Below are 18,402 nucleotides of genomic sequence, written 5' to 3' on the forward strand. Positions count from 1 at the left end.
ATTAATAATTATAAAATTTAATGGACCATGTCTAATGACAAAATGCCCATTGTTATATTTTGTGAATCTTAGTGGTACATTAAATTGATGGATAAAACACATCAAACGACTATCATATTCTATACAAACGCACCCAAGCCAAGGGTATACTATGAACCGGGAGAGATCCAGAGATGTCAATAATTCTATACCCAAATCATTTTGTTTATAATAAAAGGAGATAAAGGTATATATTAATACGACAGCAAACCCAACGACAAAAGCAAATGAAATCATTAAGAGTCAATATTCAGTCTTCTTTTATGGAACGATGCGTATACAGAATGATAAGCTCAAAACCCCATCAGGACTAAATATTAGTTTATCCAATAATATTTACCGTCACATATTGTATATCCCAAAAGGCACATTCGATTTAATATTCTTTACCGTTGAATATATCCCAACAATCGCAAGTCTTTGGTTGAAAAAAAATCACCTGCCCTATTGTAAACAGTGAAAATTTAGGACGTTATATAAACCAGAAGAAGAAAAACACTTCACTGTATAACTGTATAGTATAACGGTGAAATAAATGATGATAGTTAATGATATACAGTGCAAATTTGATGAATATTCAGGACGATTACATGAAATGTAATATGACTTTAAACCTTGCTGTGTACTAGACTGGCACACTGAGTCGGTTCTTTTTAAAGCTTAAGTTCACAAGATATCAGTTTGAAGGAAGAAGATTCACCCTACCCTATTATATTTTAAATGTATGTGTTCTGGTAATGATCATGCATAAAAAATTTGCTACTGGATGTAAAGAAAAAACAATCAATCCATTTCATAAATTGCCAATGAACAGTGTGCCAGTCTAGTAAAAAGCAGGGTTATAAGTCATATTATATATTGCCAATGTACTTAGCACACAAAAACTAGATCTTGTAAAATGCTATAATGATCTAAAATCTACAATTTCCCTCTACGTTTTTGACGGTTTGAAAATTTTCGACATGGTTCAGTTCTCTTATTCATACATGTATATGTGAAATAAAAGTATTAAAATAGGCAAACAAATGAACAAAAATGATGAAACCATCAAAATAACTAAAGCCTATAATAGTATTGAAAATACAAGTACAAGACTAAAAACAAATTGTTTTCAGATGAAAATGTAAAAGTCTTGATAAATGAAATTCTATATAGTCATGTTACTACATGTAGTTTCAATTTCAGAATGGAGTTCTGTTGTTAATATTATGAACCGAATAATGTAGATTTATTTTAAACTCTGGGACACCTTAAACGATTAACCCTAGATAGCAATTTTCCCGTTAAAACAAAAACTTAGCAGAGATAACTATGATAAAAATAAGATGGTAAGATTTCCAAAGATACAACTAACCATCACATACAAATTTCTTGAACGAAAGCCGTTTAACATATAACAATCTCAAAAACCAATACAATATATTAACAATAAAAGATTCCGAGTAAAGTAGTAAGTAGAAAAATGACTTATCATAGATACCAGGCCTTGCGGTCATAAAACTTTCAAGTAAGTTTTTTGTACTCGTACTCGAAAATTAACCAATCAAAATGGTGAATTTCATGTTTCGAGCACGATTTTTGTGCTCCGAGCACTGAGCAAAGTATTATGACTTCAATACCAGAATTGACATTATGTGTTAGCGCCAGATGCATGCTTCGTCTACAAAAGAATCATCTGTGACGCTAAAGACAGTTTAATAGTGGAACAATAGATTGAAGATGAAATAAATCTATATTTGTAAGCGGTTGATGAAGCTTCGGAAGCCAGTACATAATTGGAACTATCAGGATAGTATGTTCATTTGTAAAGAAGTAGAAAAACGTTTATGTTTAAACGATGTCATTTTCCAAAACTTGTGCCAGTTGAAAGGTTGGTGAATTTGTAATTTCTTTGTGCAGTATCTCAATATAAAATATACGTTTTACAATAATGATATTGTTGGCAGCTTTATCAGCCTCTACTAAGCCAAATTCCTTGCTGTGTTTTTTTTTTAGCTTATGTTTGAACTGTAAAGGATTATTATGCTTGTTAAATAGGAATAAAATGATCTCTGAAATGTTAAATACTAATATAAACTCTTTTTGTATTACAGTAAGTATGGAATGACTCGTGGTTGATGTTACGAGACTCATTTCAATTAATAAATGACGGAGGAGGATATTTAGGTCCTTTTCTAAAAAATGATCGCTAATCTTGGTCCCGGACAATATTAAGGTATCATGTAATTACATTGGAATAGTTATCAAAGGTACCAGGATTATAATTTAGTACGCCAGACGCGCGTTTTGTCTACATAAGACTCATCAGTGACGCTCATATCAAAATGTTTAGTTATAAAGCCAAACAAGTACGAAGTTGAAGAGCATTGAGGATCCAAAATTCCAAAAAGTGGTGCCAAATACGGCTAAGGTAATCTATTCCTGGGATAAGAAAATCCTTAGTTTTTCGAACATTCAAAGTTTTATATTCAGGAACTTAGACCATAAATGTATTTGGAATTACTGCAATTTAGTAATGTGGGGTAATTGTAACTGATAAACATATTTCCGGGTATAGTTTATACACATAACAAATAGGAGCCGTTCAGTATTTTCAAAATAACAAGGACGTGTTTCTTTTAAGCATGATCATGATAGTCATAAAGAATAACGGCATTATTTTATACTAGTAATATCCAAACCTGTTTTAACATATTTGATTTTAAAAATATGTGTGATCTTCAGCACGGCCGACACTCGGCTAACCGAGAGATTGGTCGGTTAATCTATATTGAGTATGTGGCTATATCGGCAGTGGGTCTGTTAATCGGGTTGGCTAAAGTCTGTTAATCAGGTGTTATCGAGGAAATCATTGGAAATTCTGCATGTTTCATTGTATAACTTTTTAAATATATGTTTATCATAAAAATTATTCATGTCTAACAAAACAATTCAATGTACTGAATCCAGTGGTGTAATTATTATTTTTCTAGCTTCGATGTACGATCTGTAAAATGAAAAGGCGTGTTACTCATCAATAAATTTATACACATTTTACACACACAAAATGTACACAAAAAGACACGTTGGTTGAATTTACTTGCATGCGATATTTTGAACATCGAACAAAGACAGGCATTATGTTTGTCAACCAAATTGATATCATTGTGTGAAAAATCTACACAAAAATCTGTATTTTGGTGACATAAATCAATCTTTATTTAAAACCTGGTCTGTTAATGGGTCGAATGTATAAAACCCGGTCTGTTAATTGGTCTGTTAAGAGTTATGAATGGCAATAAAAGTATAATTTTATTGATGTATGGGGTGTTATCGGATCAAATGGGTAGGCTCAAGACGAGTGGCTAAAATATACGGAAACAACACATGAGCAATGAAACATAATATATACGGAAACACTGACATGAACAATGAATTCAGGCCATGAATATTGAAAACTGATATAAAAAAGTGTAATATTAAAGTATTATTATACATCATGTTAAAATGCCATATTTTGATTGCCTAGTACGAAGGTGTTAATTTACTCTATCACATGGCTGAGCGGGTGACAATTTTTTGGAATGTCACCCTCTCGGCTAGACCAATCAAAAATCGACAGTTTAAACGACAATGAATTGAATCTACATCAAGTTATTTTATAGACAATGCTTAAAGTTCTAATTTACTATACAACGAAGCGTGGAACGACTCAAACTTATTTCTTTTACAATTGTTGGAAAAACGTATTTCACTTGTTAATATTTTTACTTTAAAACCTATAAAACATTGTGTGTTATGCTTATTGTTGATATTAAACGCATTCGTTCACCATCGATGGGTTTCAACTGGTGATGTACATTTCATCATGTTCATTGTGATGTATATTTCTAAGCCAGATATGAGGCCTTTTGAAAGGGGTATTTACCCAAAATTTAAATAAAATAAATAACAATAACAAAATAACAATTGAAAATATTTTTTTCTTGATAGCAGAGCTTTTTTCCCGTTTCGGGCCTAATCCTTGTATCGTTTATATGTCAAGTCAATGCACAACTATTGTCTATTTACTTCACTTCTGATGATTTTTCAAATACCCGTTACGCTGTCAAGAACGTGACTACATAGAAAATACTTTATAATAAAACTCATCTGTTAAAGAAAATGATGATAGGACATTCATTACAATAAATCAAATATCACATAGCCGGTATCCCTCGAAAAGACATTGTCAACCTTGGCTTCGCCGCGGTTGACAATGTTTTCTCGGGACCCAATCTGCTCTATCACCCTCTCAGCTATGTGTTATTTATATCTTATTACATATTTGTTACGGATACGGATAAACTTTTAAGATTTACCTGTTATGTTTCATTAAATTGTTATAATTGAACTTTTTTCCCCTCTTTTCTGCAACACTTAAATATGTGATAAATAGCTTAAAGATTATAACATGTTTTTCCATATTTGCCCTGGTATCATCCCTCGACCCGTATCGGCCCTCGGCTAAAGCCTCGAGGCCGATATGGGAGTCTCGGGATGATACCAGGGCTAATATAGAAAAGGGCATGTTATAATCTATACATATTGATTTCATCCAAGAATGGTCGCATATATCATGTGGATTCTGTTTAGGTTGTCACGAATGACACTAATTTGTATCTAAATTGGTATTAACCAGTATATAAATCAGAGATTAACGTCGTAATGTAACTAAACATCAGTAAGTAAAATATATTGGGATGCTAGAATATATAAAGAATAAAGAAATAATAATGAGCAAGATAAAATAAAATGTAGAGAAAAGTAACAGACAATTTAAAGAATATAGAAATAAACAACACCCCCAATCCGCACCCTCATTGTATACACGAGAATCTGGATGTCGGAAACACAGAATATATAGAATAATAGATAAGGACCGTAGGAAGTGATGCATTAATAAAAAAGATAGAAAAAAAGAATAACTGTTTGAGAATAAAGACATGAAACACCACTGGGTGTTGAAACAGTAACGGATTGCTATGTACTCATATTGGTAATAAATGCTAAAAGTTTACATGCGGACAACTGCAGTTCTCCTCTGCACTTATGTAGAAAGGAACTAAACGGAATAAAATGAATTAAAACTTAAGATAACCAAATGTAGCTGCATTCGCTCCTTTCCATTTACTTCTTTAGACTGATTTGTAAACAACAGATGATTCAGTAATAGAAGAAAAGAACCAATCGGATGATGTTGACGATTTAGAGTTTAACGTCCAGTGACAAATATCATGTGCATATGAGAACGACAACACGTTATATGTACCCTGTGTTGTATTAGAAAGACAATTTCGGACGGATTTGAGAACGTGCTACTTTGAACAGAAACAAAAATTAAGGCTGAAGAAAACGTTAATAATAGATTCAGGCATATCAGCAGGCAATCCATATCCATATATTGAAGTGACACACCCCTTAATAAATTGCAAAGGAAGTCAAAATAAAAATGTTTTACTAGAAGGATACTGTTGCAGCGTATTGTCATTTTTTTTTATTACTCAAGAGCATCTCATTCTTAACTTTTTCAAAGGGAAAATATAAAGGTAGCACAACTATTGTCGTGGCTAAATAACTCTTAACTGACACAATTTCAATTGTCCAACCCATTAACAGACTTTATTCCAATAATGTTCACTAAAACGTGGTATTACTCACGTTATATTACAATTATGAAATATTTACTAATTTCAATTTATATTTTAGAACCAAAGTACGATTTTGTGTCCTTTAAATGATATCTAAAATTGTTTTTTTCGCCTTTCATTACAAAAATTGCTATGCGTATAAGCATAAATACTACATACTTGCGCGACGCCTTTTAGTTTTACTGAAAACTGCGCAGACTATGAAATGTTTTTACAGTTGGAAAATGTTCTATGATATATATCATTTTGTCAGACACTTTTCTTTTTTTGATTTGATTCTTATAATGTACCTAAAATCTGTATATTAAATAGATTTTAATATTAAAATTGTGCGTTTTACTCTTAACAGACGTATAACCAACCCGATTAACAGACCAACCGCCGATATAGCCGCATACTCAATATAGATTAACCGACCTATCTCTCGGTTAGCCGAGTGTCGGCCGTGTTCAGGGCGATCAATTTTTTGAAACAGTTTAGAATAAAAATATCAAAAGTCTGTTGTTGTTGAAGACGAAGTAACTACGTCCGAAATATTTCTACTGGTTGTAAAAAATGTCTCTTATTGCGATTCATTCTACATCCATGAGAACGATTTTTACGTAAATCTTTAGAAGCTATCTCAAAAGTGTAAACATATTCTGTTGTTGATATATTATTGATTTTCATTATATCACCATTAAGACCGAGCGGATAAACATCTGTTCAACCAGGTTCAACTCAACATTTTTGCTTAAAATGTATTGTACCAAGTCAGGAAAATGGCAGTTTTTATCATATAGTTTGTTTCTCTATGTGTTTTTTTTTTGTTCACTTCAGTTTTCTGTTGTTTCATTGTTTTCCTCTGATAGTGTATGTACTTCCCACAGTTTTAGTTTGCATCCCGGATTTGTTTCCCTTCAATCGATTTATCATTTTCGAACAGTGGTATACTATTGTTGCCTTATTAATTAATCCAATTTGATTCAATTATTTAACCTGACCGTACAAGTTTTTAATGAGATTCCCCATGTTGCTGATTTATTTTTTCTAAAGGTTGAACTGTTAAATATTTAATAATTGGATTGTGTTTCTTAAGGTGTTGATAAATGATACTTTAAGATGTATGAGGTAGTCTAAAACGATAAAATTGTCCTTTTTCTGCGTCTCGATAGTTAAAAAGTTAAAAGTTGGAGAGGTCACTTGGAAAGAGACTTAGTTAAGCCATATACTTACTGATAAATGGTTTAAAAAAATGTAAAATTACAAAAATAATGAACTCCGAAGAAAATTCAATCAGAAAGTCAATAATCACATGGCAAAATCAAATGATAAAATACATCAAACAAATGAACAACAACAGTCATGTTCCTGACTTGGTACAGGCATTTTCAAAGGCAGAAAATGATGGATTTAACCTGGTTTTATACCGCTAAACCTCTCACTTTAACAACAATCCACACCTGATCCACGTTGCATGGAATTATGAAAACATTACTTTCATAACTTTCCTTAAAAGTGGTCATCATAAAAAAAATTAATTGATGTTTAGATTAATAATGACAAGGAACCTTGCCAAATGTTTAGGTGGAATCACTAGAACAAGAGAAAGGATGCACAACAACTTCAGGTTAAATAGACTCCGTTGCAATACTATTAACACCACGTTTCTCAATAAAAAGAAATACAATGGTATCGTTTAAAATGTATCATTGTATTCTCAATCACACGACAACTTCAATTCTGTTAAAATGACAATGAAAGACACTAACATATATTCAAGGTTTAATTGTTCGCAGCATGATTTTAATTGTTATTAAATTACAGTCCCACTGACACATAACGTTCATACAGTTAAAGTTGAACCCAATATGTAGGTGAATTGAATTTTAACCGTGTCATTTTTCATTTCTTTTCCGTTGCTTTGCTATTGAGTATCTTATATAATTCTGAAGTTATGAATATTCACATAACATTTCAACTAAGACTCCATAAATGTGTCAATAAAAGGCAGTTACATACTCCGCTGTTTTTTTTTTATTTACTAAATTGCAGTTACAGGCAAATTTTCAAGCGGTAAAAATGTCACTCTGAATTCATTTTATTCAACTATTGTATTTTAAAACCACACGATTTGATGCCGCAAAAAAATTGGATGTATTTTACTTTATTATAAAAGATAGAATGCGTGTAGGTGTATATTGTACATGCGGAGACAATATCTTATAACATTTTTTTTTTAAATTTTAATCACATTTATAAATTATGTCTTGAACACAAAATAATTATAAGAAACTGTTAATGTCAAGATATATTATTCAGTCTGATTCGATTTTCAGAATTTTTTGAATATCATAGGATACATTTTGACAATTATTTAGAAAGATAATCATGAAATATGGCTCTGGATTTATATCAATGACATATTCTCTGTCGTTTTCATTTACTGCTTTTGCAAGAATTTTTACTCGACAAAATTTGTATAAATATTTATCATTCCTTTCTATCATCAGATCGGAACAATAAAGTTTTAAAAAAATACGCATAGTTTCCTCGACTGAGAAAATGCCACTCCAGTCGTTTTGCTTCATAATGAAAAATGGAACAAAAAAAATCCCAAGAATTTAAAAAAAAAAAGAGAAAATTCACAGTTTGTTTTTACTTTTTGATATCTGATAAAGATACAATGGAAATTTATTTCTTTTTTGTAATCCCATTGAACTTTAAATATAAATTGCCATACATAATGTCTGCATCATATTCAGAAATTGACAATAAGGGTAGGATAAAAAAAACATTTTGAGACAATGATGCTTTCATTTCTTATTCAACTTAAGAGTTTCGAATGTCATCTAGGTATCTACGCACTCTTTTTAAAAATCAGCTAACGTTTTTAAGGTTAAAAAAATATATGCATAGGCCATTACATATATTCGCATAAAGACAAGTGAATGAAATCCAATGAGGAATATTTATTGAATGTAAAATGTCTTTCGCACCAAATTCCTAATGGCGTTCATTAAATTTTCGATTGGCTTGCTTCGAATTATCAGCCTTTGATGCTTTGGTTAAGGACATTCAGTTTAAGCAATACCGTTTATCAAGAACACTCAGAGAGACAGCCTAACACAAATGGAAACCTTAATGAAAATCATAGAAAAGATAGAACAATTTAAACAGGTTACAATTATTTCAATCTTACCTTAAAATATATCTTCTTGTCTAACCGGTCTCTTAGATAATATTAGTCCATTTCCCTTACTGTTCGAAAAGTCTAACTTTTCTGAAAAGTTTCAGTAGACTGCATGTGGTTGTTTACGGTCCGTGTAACACTTGTTGAATGGCTGCTCTCGATGTGGTATGCAGTATGTTGGAGAGACAGAGCAGCCATTCAACAAACGCATGAATGGTCATCGAAGTGACTACACTTTCAAGCCCGACCTACCCGTTAGTCGTCATTTGAGATCACCTGGGCACGCCCAAGCTGATCTCAAAAACCTTACCATCACAATCATAGACCACAACGAGGGTTGATCGATGGTCGACAGAGTCGCTCGGGAAAGATTTTGGATAAGAAAGTTGAGGACATGTTCCCCCGAGGAACATAGAATGAGTCACTCATTTTCCTGTCATCACTTGTTTTCAGTAACTTCGGCTCCGTACTGGCTTTACAGTTTGAAGACTTTTTTAAATTACCAGTTTAAATAACTAGGGCTCCATTCATTTGGGATGGATGCATAAGTACGTAGCCACGTTCAATTATTTTACCTTATTAATTTTTGTTTGAGGACTGGCCTCCATGCAGTTATCACATCTAAACTGTCATAACCTTTGGAAATTTAGAGTTGTGCCAGTTCACATCGCAAATAACTATTTTTATTTGGCATATCTTTTTAATCTTTGCGCCGTGTTTGGAAATTTTTACCAGCGTCTGTGTGTCCGTTACGGGTTTCTCTAGAATTAAATAATTGCTTCTGTCCCCTGATTTATTTTTTTATTCAATACTAATCACAAAATTGCGATTAAGATGCTAATAACAATGAAATGTAAATATAAACAAGACCACGAGAAACTTACCTATCCAGCAAAATCTTCGCCACTTCAGCGTGTGATTGCAAACGAAGAGCACATTTTAGCTCACTCCAGCGATCATACTGGGTACCAAGATATATTCTATTCTTGTTACATTTTGCATTTACTGCTGTACGTCGTCTTTTTTTAGCGGAATCAGTCAATGTTGGCTTTCTCCCTCGCTTCAAAACATTGATGTCAGACATTCCACGTGCGCCGGAGATATCACGCATGCGCAATGGATTAAAGAAAGAGGTCATCTAAGAGGTCACTGCATACTGACCGTTTTCAATGAAAATTATATATGTCGGGAAGACAAACGACTCAAGTCGAACATTTTCGCTTAAAACTTCAAAAAGAAGATATTTTAGATCGTTTAACGAGTAAAATTACGTTTTTAAATACACATTTAATAAGATTCTTGTTTAAAATTCATGAACAAAAAAAAACGTGATTTTAAAGCTTATATTGCTTTAAATTGTATAAAAAGATTTTGATAGTGTCTCAATTTGAATATATTGACATGATTCATTTTACATCGTGCTATTGCCGAAGAAGGATATCTGTTATCCGAAATATCTAATATTTGTTCATTTTATAGTTATTTAATGGTGATATTGTACCCTTATTGACTTGTTGAAGTCTAAATTGAAAACTACGTCCAAACCTATGATTGTGTTTGATAAAAACCGCAATTTTTATACGTGTGCATGTAAAACAAATTTCGTTGTCAGATATATATATATCTGTCCATGAATTAAATGAAATTGTGAGATTTTTAAATATGTTATACGAAAAGTATATAATATGAAACTAAGAGCTCGGGGGCAAGCCCCTCGCTCTAAGTTTCATATTATATACCTTTCTATACAATAACCGATACTTAGATTAATCTAACTTTGACACTTGTCGTAATCACCAATCAAGCCAAATAACATGTCATTAAAGTGTTCACACTTGAGAATTCAAATACATTTAATTGAATTACCTGATTTAATCAGTTGGCAATAAGAATCCAATCAAAAAAGAAATTTGATAAAGATCAAGATTACGGATTAACTTTTGGTGAATAAAATGTCACTTCGTCTTCCCAAATATGTGTTGCTAAACGGCGGAAACGGAAAACGGAAACAGAAAGAATTAACATCTTTTCGTTTTGATTATTTGTCTACATAGGCATGTTGTATGTAGTATAACACATGTTTACAAGCAAGAAAAACAGAGGAATAAATTAAAAATAAATGATTTAAAAGCATAGAGTATTGAAATAAATAGCAGGAGATGATAAACCTAAGGTTTTTTTAATATTTGATAAGGTCATGCAAACGTCTGTTCGACTGCTTCTTTTAAACACATGTTGGATAAATGTCAATAAGATAGTAACCCATCAACACAAAACAAAATCTACAAACGGCCTTAAAAGATGGACATTCATGGATCTTAGATAGGTTGGGGAAATGCTTTTAAAGAGGAGGCATGCTGTCAAAAATAGTATTATAATTAATACTAATAATCTATGTTTTTGTTTTTCTTTCAATGCTACATGTTTGTAGTGTTTAATGAATATCGTTTTGTATTTAATATGCCACTGTCTGTTTGTTTGTTTTTGTTGTATAATTTAGTAACAATCCTATTGTTTGGATTTTATACTAATAAAATTCTTATTCTTATTCTTATTCTTTCATTGTTTTTTCTTTGTTCCTTCTTTATTGCTTTGAACCATGATTAGTGATGTGGTGTATCTTGTTGGGTTGTTAGAGTATTTGTATTTTTCTTATAAAATGAAAAGAAAACGAAAAAGAAACCTATTGGGACAATGAGGTATGGACAACAACCGATAAGGAAACCCGGGAACTGGACATATAAACTTGGATACCCTTTATTTTAATGTAAACATTGATGAAATCACTCACTATACTAAGCCCTTTTTCACCGATTACAATACAGAAGAACGATGTTAAGTATTTTAAAACGTATTAAAAGCATTACATCTCGTAGACTTTACCATCAATAAATACGAATTGAAAATGAAACAAGTGGCGGAAAATTAGTAGCCTACATTGGTATTTACGATTTGCACAGTGCCCTTACCAAGTTAGCCGTCGTCTTGTATTAGGATTTTAAAATAAAATTGTCCATACTGCTTTAAATATCATGCCGCTTAATTCTTCTCTGAAAAATCAAACATGTCATCGTTCGAAGAATTTCTAAATCAAAACAATGTAAAATGGTTGAATAATGAAGAAGAAACATACGAAAACTATCCCAAATCATGTGTTCCATTAGTTCTAAATTCCTGTTCAGGAAAAAAGGCCAAAAATGTATGTTTGAACAACAAGACACATCGATATATGAAAGCAGTGCTCGAATGGTTGCATTCAAAACCTCCACACAACGTATACACCCTTGGATTCGGGCAATGTGGTTATTTTATTATGAATACTTAGGCATACAAGATTCCTATGATGTAAAATGGTCAACAGAGCCTGCTTCCTGGCGGCCAACCAGTAAATTACAACTCAAAAAAATTACGACTGAAGTGTCAAAAAATTAGGACAGTTCAGCAAACGAAAATCTAACCCAGTTAATGATCACCATATATCCTACTACTGGTTTAATTGAAGTTCAGGGAAATGCCTATCAGTCATTTGTAGCTAATGATTTTCCTTTATTGCTCAAATGTGTCAACAAAATGTTATTGATCAACAATTCTCAAGCAAGGACACAAATGACCCAAATAACAATGTTAATATTGATCAAGAGGAAACTGTATTGAAAACAGTACAAAACAAAATTGTCAAAAACTCTGACAAAATAAAATCTTCAGATACAACAAATGTGAAGGAATCTCAATTACTTAAAACATTAGAACAGTCAACACAAGTGAATGAATCAACATTAAACACTTTAATACAGTCAGTCACCCGACTCAATTTATATCCTAGAAGACAACTGTGTCAAAGCTATTGACAAAATGAAACATTATTAATAAAGAATGTTAATGAAAAACTTTCTGTAGTAATAAAAACTCACACAACAGCATTAGAAGATCAAACAATCATGCTAAAGCAATGTTTGACTGAAAATCAAAACAAGCAGGTTAATGTTACATTAGACAAAAAGTGACAAACAAGTTTAGAAACAGAAAATGGTAAATTAAAGAGTAGGATTGATGCTTCACGATTAAAGATAGAAACCTTGAACAACAGCATACAATATTTAAGATCAGACTACGAATTAAAGTTAGAAATGTCAAAATCTGAAATAACTCATCTCAGACAAGATAATCAAAATCTTCAAGTCAAACTCAGTGGAACTCAGAACGACTGTCAAGCTGAAATTGACCACCTCCGTTATATCATTAAAAGTAAGAATGAAGAAATAGAACGGCTTGAAGGGACAGCGAAGGCGCTTAGAGAAACAATTGACAAACAACAAGACGCAATTATATCCATAAAAATGCAACCACTACCTCAAAGAAGCTATGATTCCAATGATAATTTCCAAAATGTAGCTACTACATCAAAAGCTAAGGATGTAAATAAATCCCCAAATAAGGTGGATACAATTCCTAAAAACAAGAACCTTGATTCGGTGAATAAACCAAAACCAAAATCAGATATCAATCAAAAACCTAGAGTCATTATTGTGGGGACCTCTAATACAAGTCGTTTAAACACAAATTTCTTATCCAAGAATTTCTTCACAACTAAATACACAGCTTTTCACTTAGAAGACACAGCAAAAACTATACAGGAACTGAAATTATCTCCAGTACCTAATGTTATTGTATTACATTCATTGACAAACAGTATAAAGGATAACTCCGCAGATAATTGTGTCACAAAATTAATTGGATGACATTATTCAAACTACCAATAAAAAGTGGCCTTCTTGCAAAGTTGTAATCTCGCTTGCCACTGTTAAAAAGACAAAGACACTTATAACAACCAAGTGCACTTAGTCAATGCCCTTGTGAGGAATCATTTTATAAAATACAATTTCGTCTCTCTATGCGACAACGACAACCTAGCAACAAGAGGAAAACCTATTGACAGGTTTATAAAAGACGACGGCTTCCATTTAACAGATCAAGGTGTTGCCCGTCTCGCATCAAACATTAAGCGGTCATGTGAAGAAATAATTAACTGTCAACCATCGACGAAGAGTTCCAAAAAACCTTGCAATTATAACAACCAAAGATATGGCTATTATTATGGAGACTATTGGGGTGACAGATGGAGCTAAGTTGGCCTTTTGCCTTTATCTTGATTTTTATTTTATTTTTGCAAAAACTGTCATAAAATAGTAAATTGACCTACATAAATCAAGTGGTTGATTACTAAATTTTGTACACTGTCTCATTTTTAGTACAAATATTTATCTTACTTTTGTAAATTCTCAAAAAATCATTCCAGTTATTTGTGCCTATAGAAAATTTAGATTTCAATCAAAGTAAATAGAAAGTCTAAGCTTTGATTTGATTTTGTTTTGTTTTTGGTGTTTGTTAAAAAAAAATAGATAGTTTGAATATCTTTTGCTCAAAATAACTTAATATTTAACAGAAATATGTGTCCTTACTTTAATTCAAACCATGTCAGGTATCTAATTTTATTTACAATAAAACAAACTGTTTTGTATTCTTTGATATCAATTTCAATTATCCATGCAGAAAGGGCAATTTTGTTTGTGTCCACTGAGTAGCATCGTTTGTTCTTAAAATATATTTCTCGCACAATTCTGGACATCGGTGGACATGCGACATTGCAAAACCACGTTTACAAATGAATATCAACGCTCAGACTATAGTCATAAAGTATAGGACAATAAATGAACAAACGACAAACCCGGAACACAGAAGTACAAACAATAAACCAACAACTCCGAAAACTTAAAGGAAAATAGAAACATGGATAACGAAAAAAAAATCCAGGGTATACACCAGAGAATGAAGAGAAATTGTTTCTTGAAAGAAACTTTCCGTGAGAACAATTTAATATGAAAACAACCTTTTGTTTATTTTTTATTTTTTTTTATTTTTTACATGAGGCATTTGCCTCATTTGCCTCAATGTAGTTACGGCCCTGGTATATAATTCCGCCTCACCTTCCGTAAAGAAAATACTGGACCGGGTGCAAAGTCAAGCACTTCGAATTTGTACCGGTGCATATAAAAATGTAGCCACAAGTGGACTGCAAGTAGAAATGGGTGACCCACCCTACGAAGAACGTAGGCAGTGCCTTATTACAAAATCGTTTTTAAATATATCTAGTCATGAAGACAACCATCCAACTAAGGAAAGTTTGACAAAAAAAGCAACATTTCTTTGCTACTCCAGGGAAATAAAACAGAATAAAAACGGCATATTTTATTGTTTCAAAAGATATGATTAATCAACATGATGTAGATATTAACCAAATATATAAATACAAACAATTCCCAACACCCCCTTGGCATTTGACTAAACCCCGTGTATGTACACAACTCTCAAATCTCATTTCGAAAAAGGATAATCCACACTTAATTCGAAGTGAAAGTAACTTCATGATTGATACGCCGCCGCAGTACCGCCAGTTTTTAAAAATATATACGGACGGATCTAAAGATCCAAATTCTAATAAAACCTCATGTGCATTTGCAATACCTGAAATGGGGAAAAAAAAAGGTTTCAAACTGCCTAAGAATATGTCAATTTTCACTTGTGAGCTTATGGCAATATTTCTGTCTCTTATATGGTTAGAAGAATTTAAACCAAATAATGTTATTGTGTTTGTCGACCCTTTATCAGCTCTCCAAGCCTTAAAGAGTAATTTATTTAAGGTAAAAAATTATTTATTGTACGACATTATATTTTTATAAACCAGTTAGTCAAACTAGGTAGAAACGTAATATTTGAGTGGATCCCAAGCCACGTCGGAATTTTAGGAAACGAAATTGCAGACCAGACTGCCAAAGTGGCTTTTAATAAAGATACAATAGATTGTCATATGCCCCTTTGTAAAGAAGACATCAAATGTTTAACAAAAACATTTTAAAACAAAGGAGTAGGTTCAGTAAGACCCCATTTTGGCCCCAAAATATAGCAGTTTTGCAAAATTGTGAAAATGTTACCCTTTAGCTATTTATTGGAAAGTAGAATGCTACTGATACATAAATATGGTCTGTTTTTGACAAAACAATGCACATATATCGGGTACTAACATCATTAAGTCATGCTAAATTACTGAAATCTTCACAATTTTAGCATTTTGGTTAAATTTTAGACGGTTTCCGTCTCAAATGAAAGTGGCCGCATTCGTGTTCATTCATAATATTGGAATGTAAGTTGTATTTTATGATAATACATGACATATATAAAGGTTGAGGATGAACACGAATGCGGCCACTTTCATTTTTGACAAAAACCATCTGAAAAGTGACGATTTTTTGCATATTTGATAGATTTTTCATATTTTTGCTTGAATCGGAGGGTTTTTAATCACTTAATCAGCTAAAATCTTTCACATATACTAATTGAATCAATTGAAATAGACATTTAAGTGTTTAAAAAGTGTCCAAAATCTTTCGTTGGATAAACCTGAAATTTGAGGCCAAAATCGGCCCTTACCGGACCTACTCCTTTGGCAAAAACAGTGGTCAGATAACCCAAAGGGAAGATTACTACACTCCTTCCAAAATAATGTATCATTTAAGATTACTATTCCACAAATGAATAGATAAAATGAACGAATAATTTACAGATTAAGATCTGGCTCTATTAATGTCAATAAATATCTTCACAAAATAGGGAAAAGCCTGAGTGAAATTTGTGAAAACTGCAAAGTCACAGACGATGTTGTACACTTTCTATTAGTCTGCTCAAAATATGATGAGCAACGTAAACAGATGTTTGATATGCTTAAAAATAATGGAGTCGTAGATCTCTCATTGAAACACCTGCTATCCGGTTACAAACACACCTTTAGTCCCGTGCATAACTATCTACGGGAAACTAATATACTTATAAGAAAATAGGAAGACTCTCAACTACATGTGTCATTTAGCTTTAGTTTAGAGATTATAAAACAAATAATTATGTATTTGGAAGTAGTGTATATGATTTATTTCTCAGACGGTCCCTAAGTTAAATTATTTCATAAAGTCAGTATACAACCAGCAAGATTAAAGATAAATGAAAAAACTCACCCGAATATGAAATAATTTCCTTTATAAATTTATATATAATAATCACCAGCAAGTCACAAGTGCAATGCACACTTCACCTTTGTGTCAGTCCATTGAGCGTACTAATCAAACAGACCTTTTCTACCTGGGGCGTGTTTTATTGGTCTCTTCTGTACATCTCCAGAATGTCTTCTGGTGAAGAGTTCAAAAAAATGAATCTGGACCTCTTCTGGAGATATTCTACTGAAGATCAATAAAATAAAAAAAATTTAATTGCCGTCGAATACAGGTTTTTGTTATGTTGGATGAATTAAATTAGTTTACGATTTTTTTAAGAAAATTAAGATACGTCCAGTAGACATGACTGTAAAATTGTGCTCTGTTCGTTACAATTTTCTTTATGTTTTTCTTCAATTCAATGTTGCTAAACAAATCAGGCTTTATCCCCCACTATTTGATTTTTAAGAACAATCTTATCCTGCACAAGAATTCGTTAATATTTGTCTGGAATATGACTCGGATCAATTTACAAAAAGGACATCTTAGTCTATCTATTTATTTTTTAAAGTAACCGAACTGGATTATTTTTGTGTATTAAAGCAAAGCTTTCAGGAAGTTTTCAAAATCATTTTTTTCTGGTGGTCCTTGAAGAAAATCTCCTCAGGTCCTAACTATTATTTCTAATGCAAAATTTCGATGGTCAAAACCTTCGGACTACCACTTTTCAAATGCTTTCATTATATATCGATCCATATGTTAGTATGCAACGTATAAAACCAGACGTTTCCTATACTTTTCTTTTTAATAAATTTTAACAGTTGGTTGTGTACTGATTGATACTTCAGTCTGGGAGAACAAGATTTATTTCAGAACTAGTTGCAACTAGCTTTGAACAAACTTCCAGTAATTGCAAATACTCTTTGTTCGATGTTTTGAGTCTATAATCTTAATGTTAGTTGGCCGGTTTCTTTTGAGTATCTCGTACCGATCTTTTCAGTTAATCAAATTGCAACTGATTTGCACAGGTTGTTCTTATATTGTACTGCTACACTACTGTTTCAGCTTCGAGGAGGATCGAGCGCTCACAAACTAGTTGTTGTACTGTTAAATCACTGTCCCTGGATAGGAAATGGTTGGGATCCCGCTACTATGTTTAATCCCGCCACATTCTGTATGTATGTGCCTGTCCCACAGGCTACTGACTTGGGACAGGAACTCGGTGGTTGCCGTTTGTTGCTGTGTTACTTCTTTGTTTTTCGTTCACTTTATTTTATACATTAATTAGGCCGTTAGTTTTCTCCTTTGAATTGTTTTACATTTGTGATTTCGGGGCCTTTTATAGCTCACTATGTGGTATTGGCTTTGCTTATTGTTAAAAGCCGTATGGTCAGGTGACCTATGGCTGTTAATTTTTGTATCATTTGGTCTCTTGTGAAGAGTTGTCTCATTGGCAATCATACCACATCTTCGTTTTTATATA

The 18,402-nt window shown here is 32.3% G+C and overlaps 1 protein-coding gene across 7 annotated transcripts in view; it reads right to left on the minus strand.

Annotated features, from left to right (window-relative positions):
• The window catches only part of LOC139524654 (multidrug and toxin extrusion protein 1-like), a 41,071-nt gene extending 24,044 nt beyond the window's left edge, over nucleotides 1-17,027 (minus strand). For 4 of the 7 annotated variants that reach the window (XR_011664828.1, XM_071319623.1, XM_071319622.1 and 1 more), the window contains exon 1: nucleotides 10,747-10,861. The gene's annotated coding sequence lies outside the window, so the exon portion shown is untranslated. Of the gene's footprint in view, nucleotides 1-10,746; nucleotides 10,872-16,943 lie in introns of those variants that run through there. The other 3 variants (XM_071319621.1, XM_071319624.1, XM_071319625.1) reach the window with 3 other exon arrangements.
• Between the last annotated feature and the right edge of the window lie 1,375 nt (nucleotides 17,028-18,402).

The sequence above is a fragment of the Mytilus edulis genome, chromosome 5 (genome assembly GCF_963676685.1).
Source record: "Mytilus edulis chromosome 5, xbMytEdul2.2, whole genome shotgun sequence".
NCBI lineage: Eukaryota > Metazoa > Mollusca > Bivalvia > Mytilida > Mytilidae > Mytilus > Mytilus edulis.